Source organism: Hoplias malabaricus, chromosome Y (genome assembly GCF_029633855.1).
Source record: "Hoplias malabaricus isolate fHopMal1 chromosome Y, fHopMal1.hap1, whole genome shotgun sequence".
NCBI classification, from domain to species: domain Eukaryota; kingdom Metazoa; phylum Chordata; class Actinopteri; order Characiformes; family Erythrinidae; genus Hoplias; species Hoplias malabaricus.
The window spans coordinates 11387933-11401942 of NC_089820.1; the positions used below are offsets into that span (position 1 = coordinate 11387933).

The window sequence follows — 14010 nt, forward strand, 5'->3', positions numbered from 1 at the left end:
TAATGAACACAAGGTAAACATAAGACCAATAATACTAAACTAAAACAACCAGTACAGAAAAATAACCTTTAGTGTAGTTTGTGTCACTGAGTCGATTCGTAGAAGCACTTTCTTCTCAAAAATAAGGCGACACTGTTTAGCTGCACAGGGTAATCTCACCAGATCCAGAATAATGAGCTCAGACTCTATCTCACACTGCACACAACGCCACAGCTGCTGGTAAACAACTCCAGATAAACAGCAGCACTTCCTGTGAGAGAGGAAGTGAGAGCACACAGCCATTATTGTAAGAGGAAGTTATAATTAAAGTGGAGGTTAGGGGTCAATCCATAGAGGAAAAAGCCCTCAACAGAAAGGCAACCGTTTACCCTTTTATTTAGTTTCCTACTTCACTGCTATTCCTGCTACTACAGAGAGAGAGAGAGAGAGAGAATGAAAGAGGAAAAAACATTTTGAGAAAGTGTATGAGAGAAAGAGGCAGAAGGTGTTGAAATAGAAAGAAATAAGAGATTTTCCGATAATTCAAATGAGCAAGAGAGTAAAATTGGTGAACAAAGATATAAAAAAGAGAAACAGAGAATAAAACAAAACAAAGGATGCTGCACCATCTGCCTTCAAAAATAAAAAATGTACGTGCATTTAAAGGGAGGAGGGGGCTGAGACAGTTTTCTGAAATTGCCAGCCCATATCTCATATCTGTTAACTGCAAACCTTTTCTGAATGTTTTGTAGAACCTATTATAAAAAGTGACACTATGTAGTAAATTTACCTTAAGCTTAAGGCTTCAAATCATCAGATTCAGCACAATGTAAAACGGGCTCCTTTCTAATTTTAAACTGCTTGGCGCATTTCCACTAATAAAAATAGGTTCACAGCGGGAACAAAAGAATAGATGGTTTTTCAGCACGAATTGTGATGATATCTATGAGCATGTCTAGTTGTACAGGAGCAAGGAGCAATGGCGACACCCAAAAAGAGTTCACAGTGTAGTCCTCTACATCATTTTATGGCCAAAAATTGATCCATAAAGGCTGGTTCGCTGAAAAGCACCAAGGTTCTTACAAGCCAGTCGAACCAGTTCAAGAACCAGAGTTGTTTTGGTGGAAAAGAAATACCTAGCCATACATACTCTTCCTTTAAACTCCCCAATTATTCCAGCAGATCACTAAGCAAATGTTCTGAAAATATTCAGTTACATTTATACATAATATTATATATTATATACATTTATATATTAGTTTATTCAGTTACAACACTAAGTATATTCACTTTCATTCTATCATTCAATAAATCTTGTATTTATCAATAAATATAAAACAGTCAATATGCAAAAACGTTAATGCACTACTTTTACGAGGTATTGTGTCAGAGAAGCACATAATTTCTGTTTGTTGCACTATATTGTCACGAGACTAATAATCGTCTCTCTGACGTTATGGCTGCCAAATTAACATCATGAAATATTTTGGTTCAATGTCAGTGTAAACTCTACACAAATCAGAATTAAAATGCAATAACACATGGATAAAGGACCCTAACTACAAGTAAACACAACTCAGGACTGTAATCTTCATTACACACAAGCCTGTGTGGCTTTAGTGAACACCTAGATACAGTTTGAGCAGGTTCAATTTTGAAGTTATATTTACAGCAACTATGGATCTCTAGTTCTTCTTAGCAATGTTTCTGAAAGATCATTAAAATAAATAAATAAATGTGTTTCTGAAAGCACAATTGCCAAGCCTGATGTAAGCATTAGCATGCGTAATAAATGAAAGTTAACAGGTGGATGGTCACCTACATGCTAACTAATTGCTAGCTACCTTTAATCCTTACTTCTAAAGTCAGAATTACAGCTTGCAGTTGATTTTAAACGCAGGACATTAACAGATATAAGCAAAGCATTTTATAAGCAAAGCACAAGCATACAGATGATGTCAGGAATATCCCAGCTGGGTGAAGCAGAAGGCTTTTAGTCTGTGGAAGGTGGAAACTAAAAATAGAACACTACTCATTACCTCACATCCCCTCTTCACGACAGAGCCGTCCGTCAGAGAGGGGGAAAACGAGGGAGAGGGCAAAAGAAAAAGAGAGGAAGACTTAGAAGAAAGAAAGCATGACAGGAAGGAAGAAAGAGCGTGAGAGCAAGCAAAAGAGAGGAAATTGGGGTTCTATCCCAAATCATGCCTACACCATCACCCACACAGAGCCTAAATTGGCAGTTCTGTACAATTCCTTCACTCAACTTTCCATTAAAGTGACAGCTCAGCAAGCATTCCTTTTCACATTTCTCCCCTTAACTCAAATATAAGTGACATACTTTATTGCGGAAGTTTACCTTTCTAATTTTCCACCAGAGCTACAAGGTTAATGTAGCTAACACCTAATGGAAACTTATGCTACCCAAAAGAGCACTGTGTCCGATTCCTGACACTTCCCAGAAACTGGGTCGATCTGTTAGTTAACCTCAAATGGACTTCCTAATGTCACTTCGGGTGATGCATAATAATTTTTGTAAATTCCTGTAGACTACATTTACAATACGACTGACACATGAGAAAATCAAACAAAATGAATGGAACATATAACAGAGTACAAAACATGAAGAGGAGTAATAACATGGGTCAGTCTGTGCTAATGCATATAAAGGTTGAATTTGAACGGTGGGAGAAAGTTTGCCTGTTGCCTTTGTGGGAGTGAGAGAGTTCCAAAACCATGGTCTGGAGAAGGCCCAGACAGGAGTTCCTAGAAAGGACGATTTGGGATGATGTGGATATCTGAAATTTACCATGTACATGTCTGCCAAAACAGACACAGATTTTTTAAATGGATATATATGATAAAATCAGGAGGACAAAGAGACAAACTACCAGCTCCTGGGTGGCCAGTTTTGTAAATGTTGACCTTTTCATCAGCAGAACATGAATTCTATCCTTCATGATACACCTTTCATCCAAGGCCTAGAGTAGAAGAGAACAAACCCGGTCTTGCTCTCTCCGGGTGTGTAGAACGGCCCTCTCATACATCACGCTGTATGATAACACTCAATGCAGACATCTGAAAACCTGCTTACAAAATCAAACTTGGCAACCAGTGTTCTCCTTCAAACATATTGAAATGAATATTTGGTACTTCGTGTGACTCGGAAGATGCATGTGCTATAGTCTGCTACTTTGGTAGTCAGGATGCACCTTTATGGGAATTCTGGGCCTATACCATAATCTGATTTTATACATGTACATATCATGTAATACAATACTGAAATACGGTATAACCAGGATTAACAATATAGACAAATATATCATTAATTTTCTAAATGATTTTACTTTTCACCCAACCTTAAGCAAAAAAATAAATATACATATATATAAATGAAAGGCGTCTCCCAAACAAAAATATAAGCCACATTTAGTAAGCTAACAGGTCATGTAAACTCTTTTAATCAACAAGCTATATAAAATAGAGCTATTCAAACTAATAGTACTAATAATATTAATAATAATAATAATAATAATAGTACAGTATTATAAGTAAATGTTAACTTAAAGCAAAGGACTAAACATGAATAAATACCAGTGAAACTTCAGCAATATAAATATTCAAAAATATAGTGATACACAAATAAGAGCTTCAGCACTGCATTATTTTGCCGCTCCACACTCAGAGGGAGAAGAATCTTAGCCAAATCACTTTTGTTTTTTTATACATCAATCTTTATTATTATTATTATTAATCAAAGCGAAGTATAGGTCAAGACTAATCATCGGTCTGACGTTGCTAATAATTCCTCAGAATTTCAGAAATATGTCGTCACTGTGGTTTTCTATATTCCACTTCTTTAGAAAAACTGTCCTCTAGTAACATTTGTGTGTCCAACATATTTTCACAGTAACTCTGAATCATACCAAGACAATGAAATCTTAATGTGGTGAAATTTGAGATGTCACAATTGCCAAAATTAGCCTGACACCAATAGACTCAGCTTAGTCATGATTACCGATGAACTTTTGAATGCCCATCTGTCTCCTTCTTGACATCTGCAATGCTCCAAAATGACTCCAGGGATGAGAGACAGTCAGCAGAAAAACTCTTTTGAGAGAGGGAGCGAGACAACCTTGGACTTCAGTTTTAATAATCCACAAAAGCATGTCATAAGGCCTAACAGTACAGTACAACCATCAAAGCCTGGCTATAAGTGTAGCAGACACCCAGGGAAGGAGCAGACGCGGGCAGAGGAAGAGTTTAATGATACACAGTCTCATGTTTGATACTATTTTCAATCCGGTTCAAAATTACATATGATTTTCAGTTTATTCTCATACTCATACACACAGTTCTCATACTGAATGACCACTGCCAGTGCCATGTGACCCTTTTAACAACGTAAATACCCATAATCACAACCCTAAGAATGTATAAGCCCTAAGAAAGAATGAGAGGAGGGAACCGAGTAGACAGCAAAAGAGAAGGGAAAAAAGAGCAAAGAAAAGGAATGGGAAGACGATAAAATGAGAGGAAAACAAGAAGAGTTAAATAAAGGAGATAACAAAAATATGTCTAATATGTGTAAGTAAAAGAAAGCAAAAATATAGAAGGGACAAAAGAAGTGAACTGAGGAAAGACAGAAAAAGGGTAGAGAAGAATATTCCTCTTACATCAGTCTTCTATAAGACGTCACAGTTGAATGTTAAGTCTAACTATGGCGGTTAAATTTTTAATGTGCTTTTCTATTCTGCAACACAGCATAGAGCTCTCTCTCAGCACTTACAAACGACAGCACCATTACTCTCACGCTACTGCCTCAGAGAGAGAGAGAAAAGAAAAGAATGAAAGAAAGCAGGAAAGTAGGAACAAAAGAAAATAACTATATAGATAGATAAGAATAGAAAAGAAAAATACAAGCAAAAAGGAAACACAAACCCATGAGAGACAGAGAGATTCCACAGTCACAGTAACCCTCACAGTGACATCATACGTTCTTATAGCAAACAATAAACAGCACAGAAAATAAGACTCTCACAATGTCTAATACTTACAGTCTTTTCTAAGGGGGTCCAACTAAACACAGCTTTTGTGTCTGTTGACTTGATTCAATTATTTCGGTACACTTCAGAATAACAATTACTTCGTTTTAAATTTTGCCATATCCATGTTATCAAACTCACATTTTGGCAAAGAGTCTGTAATTAAAAATTTCAGTAACACTCAGCAGCGGAAAGTATGTGCGATGTTCAAGAAAGCCCATAATGAGAGAACGAAGCAAAAACAGCAAACAAATCTAAGATGCCGGTGGTGTTTTCAGAACAATGGTCTGGCCACCCCAGACCCCAACATCACTGAATGTGTTCGGGAATATATTTGGATAATGAGAAGCATCGTGATTTATGGTGGACAAATTATTCCTAAAGACTCTGGAATAGAATAGAAGCTGTAATTTAAAATGCTGCTGTATATGATTCTGGAGAACATCTGTTGATATTTAAATACAAAAACAAAAGAAACACACCCCTTCTGCCAGAGATCCTTCAGAAGACATAATGCCCAGATTCATGCACATGCATAGTGAAGGTAATGGCATTTGGCTTGCGGACTACATTGGTCTTGTGGACCAAAAGAACACCCTCTGTTGCTGATTGTTTGGCATGGTGCTGTGTTTCTCGGTCCAAGTCACTTTGTTTGTGTCCCGTTTACAGAGCCAGGGCTGAGTATGAGCACCAGATTTTATCCTGCGCACAACAAAACCAGAGAGCTAGCGAACTGTGAGGAACCATGAGCTGAATTATACAAAAAGTGCAGGGCATCGAAAATGTATACAGTACCTTTAAAGTCACAATGTGGACATTTTTTTTTCTTTTAAATTAAGAGTGGTCTCCGACTTTGGCACAATACTGAACACTTCTCTTAAATTTAAAATCTCATCGGCACCCTCAACTTCCTAAAGTGAACTGTTTGACTAAACAACTTCACAAGACATATTCCATAATCATCCGAAAAAAAAAATAATAATAATAATAAAGAGAAGAGTGAAAATCAACTGAACATGAATACACACACATGCACACAAACAAACTAAAACAGGGCATTACACTCAGACAGGACTGATTGGGGGCAAACAAAAGGCCATTTAATTTTTTTTCATTAATTTGCAAAATGAAAATCAATTGTACACATCGACAGGGGCACACATGGACATGGACAACCACACACACCCACACACACCATGGCAGGCAGGCAGAGCTGTCCTTGAAGTTTAATCAGTAACTCTAATTATAACGAGACGGGTGCTTCCAGGCCACCATCAGTCTCCCTGCGGCTCTAACAGAAGAGCTGGAGCGGACTGTGGCCAAACGCAACTGTACGCCACCATTTCAGGGGCTAAGAGAGGAGAGAAAAAAAATAATTATATATATATATATATATATATTTATTTAATTATATATTCTCAAGCAGTGTAACATGGAAAAAAAAAATACAATTACTGTTGCATTCTACAGTCACGTCAGAGCACCTCTCATTCACCTCGCTTCAGGAAGACCACTCTCAATAATCATATGGCAGGGAACTAATATTAAAGAAATTAACTTAATGTGCAGCCACACATGAGCCTGAGGTAACTGTGCCCAGTGCCAAGTGTGGGCAAGTGGAGCATAAAACCCAGCATTGGGCAGTGGAGCGGTGGAACTCTAGGTAGAGATAGTGCACCATGCTATAACTTTGGGATGGCACCTAACATCACTAATCTTGTGGCTGATCACCATTAAACCCTTACAGCAATAACTCCCTAACTATACCCTTAATTTCAAAAGATATATTATAGGTAATTATTTATCCATAAACGTTTGCCATCCTTATGTCGTGCAGATGTACTTTAAGGTTTTGAGACAGTCTGATAGTCAAGAGAAGAAAAAATAAATAAAATTTAAAATCCCTGTGTCAATTTCCTGCTGAAAGTCTCCTTGAAAATAAGAAACTTTTATTTCACACTGAGAATACGCAAAGCTGCATACAGAGCCATCAGTAAGTGGTGATTAAGCTTTTTTGGCAGTGTATAAACCGCCTGTGTGCGCGCGAGTATGCATTAGAGCATGTCAAGCTGAGACTCATCTTAGCGTTCCACGCTCTGCCTCGTCGAAAACAGCTGATCGACCCACACAGAGCTATATCAGCAGCTACAAGTCACAGCCAGCGTTACTTTAAAGTCACGCTAAACATACATTGCCAAAAATACACCCCTTCACTTTTTTTTTTTTTTTTTTTTTTTTTTTTAATAAACACAGAAGAATAATCTTAATACAACTATAAACACTTCTGTAACGCTACTGCTATCAGGGCAATAATGCACACAGCACATTCCAGCTTGATAACTCCATTAAAATTTCACAACAGCTTAACAGCAGCAGAGGTGAAGCAGATGGCCTCGATGATCAGAGCACAGTGGCCAAAGTGTCAGAACATGAATCAGAGTGGCCCCAACATTTTTACAAACATATTTCCCTCTTACAAAACAATAGCAACTACTAATTACTTCACACTTGTTTCTATATCAGTTTTAACAGACCCATATCCACCTGGACTTCGCCACTTCCTCTTTTGGCGGGGATCCCCGACACTAACAGAAGTCTCAAAGCACTACTTCATTAAATCAGTTTTATTTGGGATTAAAAAAGAAAATAAAAGTGTCACCGTCACTTGCCCAGAAATCTTCTGACGTGATGAAGAGCTGTTTATAAGTCACACCATAAAAATGTTTGTAATGCTGTTTCTTGGTGTAAAAATCTGTTTCTCCCCAAAATACTTAATAAATCTGCTAAATGTACAGCATTTCTGGCAAAACGTATATCATATGCTTTCCCAACTGTAAAATAGTTCATGAAGACAGGCAGACTATAAAACAGGGACATTTGGCACAACCCACTTATATAAAATGAGGAAGTTGGTGAATAGGGTCATTGTCTAGATATATACATATATATATATATACACACACACACACACACACACACACTGACACTAAAGAAACATGCTTATAGAAAATATGAATTAGGGATAAGCATTTGATTCAATGAATATTTGAGAAAATTGAGAATGTAAGTAAGAATGTAATTGAGAATGTAAATAAGAACAATTGACTACACGAACATAAGCTTTTCTAACATTTGCTTGGGGTGTGTGCAATATTTGATAACTAATCGATCAATGCCATGAACAATCGATTATAACATTTCACTGAAACGCCCATCCTTTGTATGAAGATAATAACGTGGCTGAAGGAAGGAAACTGATTGTCGTGTTTGCGAGAGACAGCAATTTGAAAGCAGGATTGAAACCGTCAGACAGGTTTTCCGGTGTGTAGCTCTGTACATTTTAAAAAGTGATGCTACTGCTACTTTACACAACCCTGCAAAATAGCACTTCAAACAGAGAGGAAACATAAAGCAATGCAGCAGAATGAGATTGGTCTCGTGATCTTTTGCTTTTATCAAATAAACACATGCACACCTCATACTCATAAAACAACTCTCCTAACAAAACCGCAGAAAAGTCCTCGGCAGCTAATGAAAATAAAAACAAAAAAAACCACAATAATAATAAAATAAAGTTCTTTGTCCGTTACAGTTTGGGCTAAAGTTCTTTCAACATAGGATGGCACAGCCAATGGAATGGAGCGGCTGCACAGATCCATGTGTTGGCTAGAAGGGTATAACGCCCCCAAGATTGCTATCAATTTGGTCATAGTGTATGTGACAGCAAAACTGAATTTAAAATAAAAACAAGAGGTAAGAATAGAGAATCAGAAGAGACTGAGGAGCCTAATCGGATATACAGATCTAAATTTTTTTTTTTATATACTGTAGCCAAATTATTTAAGGGCGCGTGCTAGTTTCAACAGTGCTGAAGAGAGAGTTATCAAGTGCACTGTGGTGACAGCAGGCTGCCCCCCTCCCCCTCTTAAAAACTGACCTTCTATAGTCTGTCATCACACATTCACTTCGACTGTGGACGTTACAACCCTGCTACAGCAGCAGGCTAAGCCACTGTGCTCGGGTTTGCACACACACACAGACAGATGGGAGCTGTGGATTTCTCACGGCTGTGTAACCTTAGCTCACTTAACTGGACTTCATGAATTGACTTTCTACTCTGTGTTATAAAATGTTTTAAAAACAGACAAAGAAATTATGGATAAATTCCAGGCTTCAAAACGGCATATATTATTGTTTAAGGCATGCAACATAGACCCAGTTTCAGCCAATGGACTTTGGAGCAGTGAACCTGCATTCTCTAAAGCGATGGAGCAAAATCCAATGGTTTTGTTATGAGTTGGAATTCTGATTGTGATCTATGACTAAGTGTCCAAATTCCATACTAAACATCACTAGAGAAGAGGCTGTGGCTGCGTAAAATCTATACTGCACGGAATAGAATCTTTTAACCCTTGATCTCAAAAGAAATATTCCATGGGCGGGTGTCCACACACTTCTTGGAATAAAGTGTATATCTCACATCCCCATTAGGTTTCATGCAATGTTTAGCAGATCTTAGGCACTTTACTGTCCCTTTGTTAAAATGGAATTTCACTTATTTATTTTTAAATTTCGGCCAACTTACATCATCCAAACAGAGTCAGAGTGGCTTGATGTGAAATGGTTTGGTTCTGAATTTTTTTTTTTTTTTTTTGTAATAATGTTTTTAAAAAAAAAAAACAGATGTAGTGATAGAAAGACAGAAAAAAAATCATTCCAAGTCCCAAATTTTAAAATCTCTGAAGTAATTGTTAAATGTTGACAAGAGGACAGCAGAGAAATGTGTGAAAATGATTATTTTTTTTTCTACATTTAAAACCCCACACAAGTATAAGTACAGTTTTATATGTAACTAGTCCCTACATCTACAGTTTAGTTTCAGTATGAGTGTTGACAGATATGTAGGCCTATGTGAAATATTTTAGGACGCTACCATCAACACACAAATGCCATATTGGCCATGGGTCTAGTTTTATGTCGAAATCCCTCAGTACTACCATTAAAATAAAACTTCGTGACCGTTTGTTATATTTGGGGGTGGGGATAAACGGTCAGACGTCTGGTTCCGTGTGAAAAAGAATAGGACAATTCTGAATTTGTCCAAATACGTACATTCTCTGAATTTCATTTCAAAATGTTCCTGCAAGACTTTGTTTAAATCTTAATGGTTTCATTTTGGAGACATTTTGAAGAGGATGTGGAGTTTCCCTTTAAAAATGTTTAAACAGCTGCATTTTCTGGTTGACTCGTTTTTCTCTGAACTGAAACGGTTCTCTCAGCAATAAACGACCGCCCTTTCAACAGAAGGCGAGAGGAAGTGAAAGCTCGCTTAAAACATGTCTTATTCCTCCAGCCAAAGTTATCTAATATACGCAACAAAAGCGGGTGCTTTACCAAACCATGTTGTGCGGCTCAGAAAAGCTGAACTAAAAGTGGAAAAACTCACTCAGTTCAGGTTTATTTGTCTACTGACTCCCAACAACTAGCAATCTACAGCCTGCGCACCTGAAGACCACGAGTCCCAGCAGCTAAGAAAAGTTGGTGGGAATAAGTTGCTTTACTGACCTGCTTTCTTTTCCTCCGTGTTGCAGCAGCCCACAAAAATCCCACTTTTTCCAGGGGTGCTCCTCTAACGAAAAAGGCGCAAAAGTACAGACATGGAGGTGTTTTAGTGTCTTTCCTCCTTTAACGCCCTTCACTCGCACACGGAAATAAGTTAGAGCGCTCAACGAGCACCAAGGCAGCCTTCTCACAACTCGCGCCTCTTTTCGATTTCCTCGACAAAATGGAGCATTTTTAACCGCTTACACTAGATGCAAAGATTCTGTCATTGGACTAAAGAACCTGAAATGTCCGAAGGACGGGCTTTTCCGCGATGGCACTGTGTAGAATGTGTAAAACGCGAGTGATTTGTAGGTCTGTTCCCGGTGCTGGTTCCCGTTCACTGCCTTCTGTCAATGCGAATCAAGGTTAAAGCAATCGAGCGCCGATCGAGCAACAACAAACATGACGCTGATAGTAAAAGCGAAACGATTCATAGTGGGCAGCGGACAGAGAAACGGAACAAACGACACATGACACGAATCACAGAAGCGCGACAACTGTCAGCCCAAAAACACTCAAATATACAAAACTCCGCGCGATATTCCGTGCTTTTCTTACCACTCGACAACGTTTTATCTTTTCTGTTTTGTCGTTCAAATGCAACTCCATACAACTCGGATGCGTTAGTAAAACGTAGCCAAACGTAAAGGTAAACGTAACCCTCCGCGACAAACATACAAGCGACGGTTATAAGTTAATAACCTGTCGTAGTAAAAGTGACACCGCTGACGCCGTGCGAAAAGCGAAAACTGTGTCGTTTGGTCAAACGAGTAAAAAAATTAAAAAGGCGAGAAACGACGTCGTAAACGTCCACACCGTAAATGTGCCGATGACAATGCACTCTGAAGGTCGCTGCACAGTCGCTCTTCTCGGGTTTAAACGCCGTGCGCTCGCTACTGAATTAAATTACACGCATCAAAATTTCATCGTACCTGCTGCAAAGGTACAACAGCTCCGACCGACAGACGCTCTTCTAAAGGGTCTCCAGCGGCAAGTCTTACAAAACACCGCCACCTGCCGTTCACACACAAACCTGCACGTGAAAAACAACTCGAGTCCACCAAATCATGACATAATTACTAACGGGATGACAGGTTTAGAATGTGATGTAATGTGTAAAACCGGAATGGTGAGATTAGGACAGACTGAGGCTGGTCAATTGACTTCCACAATAGAACTTTATAATAAAGTGTTGTATTCTGTTTTGCCCTCTTCATGCACAAATTTACGCTACGTAAACAGGACTGTCCAAATGTGACCCTGCTAAAAGTGACCACATTGAGTGACTACAGTCAATTTATTTTATTTTATTTTTTCAAATTTTCCCCTTTGCTCAAAATTACAGTCAGAAAAATCTGCCAGTTATTTGGGATATGTACAAGACACAACAATATGTTTTGACTTATGAATGATGGTAAAATTACCTCTAACCATTATCATGATTATTTTCTGAAGCCTATATAGAGCCTATAATATTTAATTCATTCATTCAATGTCTGTAACCACTTATATGTTTCAGGGTCGGAGACCGGGATGGGGGGTGGTGTTAGCCTAGAATATCTATAATAAAATGGATAACTGGTTTGACAAGGCCAATATCTAATATCTATCAGTACAAAAAATATAATCAGTATGGGACTGAAATATTATCCCTACAATAATAAATAAATAAATAAATAAATAAACATTGTTAGACACACACACACACACACACACAATCATATATAAATATATACATATAAACACAAAAGTATTTGCTCTTCTGCCTTAGCAGCTTAGCACGCATAAGAACTTGAGTGCCTTCCCATTCTTAATCCATAGGTTTTAATATGATGTCAGCCCACTCTTTGTAGCTAAAACAGTGTCAACATTTCTGGGAAGGCTTTGGATAAGGTTTAGAAGTGTGTTTATGGGCATTTCTGACCATTTTTCCAGAAGTGCATGTGTGAGTTCAGACGCTGATGTTGGATGAGAGGGTCTGGATCACAGTCTCCGCTCTAATGTTTTATCAGGGTGAGGTCAGGACTCTGTGAAGGCCAGTCATGTTCTTTACCACCAAACTCACTCATCCATATCGTATGGACCTTGCTTTGTGCGCTGGAGCAGGAAGGGACCACCCCTTAAATGTTCCCACAAAGTTGGGAATGTGAAATTGTCCAAAATCTCTTGGTATGCTCCTGATACTCCTGAAAAACAACCCCACACCATAACCTACCCTCCACCAGTCAGACAAATACCATTCTCCTGGCAACCGCTAAACCCAGACTCGTACATCAGACAGCCCAGCGGAGAAGCGTGATTCTTCACTGCAGAGAACATGTAGAGTAATGGCCTGCTTTACTCTTGTTGATATAAGGCTTGGATGCAGCTTCCATGAAGCTCTTTATGCACTTCTCTTGAACTAATTCTACTATCACAGTACCATGCTGGAATTCACTGAGCTCTTATGCTACAAGTATCTGTAATCATTGTCAAACCCATAATCAATCTTCCAAGACTGGGTGGCACACTGCACCTACAGGTAACATCACTGCCAAATAACTCCAGTGTCCTGGGTTCAATCCTGGTTTTCGGTCACTGTCGGTGGAGTTTAGTTTGTTCTCCTCGTGTCAGATTTGTGTTCATCCAGAAGCTCCAGTTTGCTCTTGGTTTATTGGCTGTGTGATAATGTACAAAGATACGAGCGTTAGATGCCGTGCAATGAGCTGGTTCCCTGGTCAGGGTTTGATACTGTCTTCTGCAGAATGATTCTAGTTAGGCCCCAAACCCACCTTGACCTTAACCAGGATGAAGCAATTACAGATTCTGATTGAATTAAGAATATGCATACATTATTATCTATAATCAATACATAATCAATAATTAATACAAATGGGTCATTATGTATAATAATCAAACGTATTTCTTATGAGTAGATTTGGACCATTATCTAAAATCAGTATCTGTTCAAAGGCGTGTAGACACTGATGATAATGAGTGGTGTCTGCTATTTTAACACGCAGGGGTTTGCTGGTAACTTAACTGGTTAACTAATTTAATTTAATACCAGTGTCTGTAATGGCTGAGCCAATATCTAGCAATATTTTACAATGTTTAGAGTTCTTCAGATTACCAAATTTAAGGATTGTGTAAAAGTGCCTTCATATACCTTTTTAAAAGTTCTACAATTCACCTCAGAAGAATTGAAAAATCTCCTATAAATTGGAGATTGTTGAAGAAACCCAGATTTTAAAGTTCTTTGAAACATTATTCATTCATTCATTCATTTTCGGTAACCACTTATCCAGTTCAGAGTTGCGGTGGGTCTGGTCATGATAACACACCCTGAAGGAGAGCTAGTCCTTCACAGTGTGACACACTCTCACACATTTACTCACACCTA

The 14010-nt window shown here is 38.3% G+C and overlaps 1 protein-coding gene across 2 annotated transcripts in view; it reads right to left on the reverse strand.

The window, feature by feature from the left end:
• LOC136678187 (serine/threonine-protein kinase TAO3-like) overlaps positions 1-11610 on the reverse strand; it is a 71886-nt gene extending 60276 nt beyond the window's left edge. Inside the window, exon 1 of one of the 2 annotated variants that reach the window (XM_066656123.1) lies at positions 11561-11610. The gene's annotated coding sequence lies outside the window, so the exon portion shown is untranslated. Of the gene's footprint in view, positions 1-10589; positions 11432-11560 lie in introns of those variants that run through there. The other variant, XM_066656122.1, reaches the window with a different exon arrangement.
• Between the last annotated feature and the right edge of the window lie 2400 nt (positions 11611-14010).